The following is a 1,849-nucleotide window of genomic DNA, read 5'->3' on the forward strand; positions in this document are numbered from 1 at the left end:
TAAGCGACGTACGAAGAACGGGCCCCTGGTCTAACAACACGCTTACAACAGAGCTAAAGGTTCACCACAGTGAGACGGTGGGACTCTGATAAGAACTGAAACACTGTGTATGAACAGCTGAGACAAAACTATATATAAACACTCATTTATTCCAGTTTAGTTTACAATGATTTTAAAGTAATGTGGAACGATTCATGTTCATGAGCTGTTACAAACACAACTATTGATTTGTCTATATATGGTCGGACTACAAGGCTCGTGTTGAGGCTCTTGGAATAATGTGTGAATTACAGCAAGAAATGATGGTTTTCCATTTTACCAAAGTGGAATAAAATCACCACAGCAAAGAAATCATGTTATTGTCTGCAGCTAAAATATATGGTGAACATGGTTTTATAATAATGTGCAAACACAACCTCACTCTGCTCTATACGAGGAGCCAACCACAGCTGTCCGGGTCTTCATCCACCACCTCCACCATCTTTGCTCATCATCATTCACTTAATTGCTGATTGGTTTAAATCAAACTCCATTACAGGTTCAACTCCATTATATAACAGCATGTTGACTTTGGATCTGGTGTGCAGTGCCACCTTAAAAGATGAGGAAACTAAGAGATTACAAAAAAAGAAGTGGAGGAGTTAAAGAGCTGCAGCAGATTAACAGTTTCTGACAGTCATGTGTTAGAAATAGGACGATTAGATGAGCTGAGGGATCCATCTACTGCTCAGTGAAGCCTCATCAGAAACAGTCTCAGTGGAAGGATGGCTCTATTGTTAAGGAAGGACACAGGCAGAAAGACTGGCGTCTGTCACACAGGAACTGGACTGAAAATCAGCTGCACATATTCATCAGTACATGCAAACATATTATAGGTGTGGAATTCAGGACAGTACCATCAGAAGTTGATCCACTGTGCAAATGTCTGATTGGCAGTGGCTTCATTTTTCACTATGAACAAACTGCTAATGCAGCATCACAGGACGTCAGCCATGGATTGGCCTCCCCAGACCTCAACATTACTGAAACATCTTAACAGAGGATGGAAACAAAGGGAACCAACATCCAAGAAAAGAGCTGCTGCTGAAAACTTCCTCACAGAAAACACAAACAAGCTTGACTAAGAGACTCCAGGCTGTGCTGAATTATAAAGGTGGACTGACCTCCAGGGTCCTTAGTATCATATAAGCTCAGTTTGTGTCTTATATACTTTCCATTTATATAACAAAATATATAGAAAGGAGGGTGGTTTAAGATGTGTGTAGAGTTTTATTCATTATCTTTAGACAAACAAAGAAAGCACCATCCATTCGTCTCCAGTCTGTATGAAAAACAGGGGAAAGGTCAAATTAAAACTTTGAAATTCCTTTCACAATAAATCCATAAATAAACAAAATAAAACATAGAAAAGTGTTTAAACCCACTTTTCCATAAAGCTGTCAATAGGAAATGTTCCAGTAAACATGTCTGTGTTTCTGCTGTTTTCCTTTCATGCGTCCACAGCTGACAGGTAACCCTATTGGAGTCGCCATAGTGACGGGTGGCGTCTCAGCTTCAGCGTGTTGATGGGCACAGCCACGGTTACCACAGCTGGAGTTGGTGTACGGCGAGCTGTGAGAGGACAGAGATGGAGAACGCACATTTAACTCTTTAACAGGAGATACGTTACGACTAACAGACGACTGCTGTCTACATGATGTCTTTGCAGCCCTTATGCTACATGTTACACAACTTTTCTTCATGCCAACAAGACTGAGGTGCCACATAGTCGACACATACAGCTGATTATGATGCATGTTTTACTATTGCTATGTTCACATCATCTGCTTGGCTTTATTACTGAGAGCCT

The 1,849-nt window shown here is 40.8% G+C and overlaps 1 long non-coding RNA gene across 1 annotated transcript; it reads right to left on the reverse strand.

The window, feature by feature from the left end:
- Positions 1 to 1,145: 1,145 nt before the first annotated feature.
- Positions 1,146 to 1,849, reverse strand: LOC146679633 (uncharacterized). The gene is made up of 2 exons (XR_014918575.1): positions 1,425 to 1,849; positions 1,146 to 1,321 (listed from the first exon to the last, which is right to left on the reverse strand). It is a non-coding gene; the product is annotated as an uncharacterized LOC146679633 (long non-coding RNA).

This window comes from Copadichromis virginalis, unplaced genomic scaffold, assembly GCF_057382275.1.
Source record: "Copadichromis virginalis isolate Kocher_CV1m ecotype Utaka unplaced genomic scaffold, C_Virginalis_male_GT1.1 unmapped_scaffold_1, whole genome shotgun sequence".
Lineage (NCBI taxonomy): Eukaryota > Metazoa > Chordata > Actinopteri > Cichliformes > Cichlidae > Copadichromis > Copadichromis virginalis.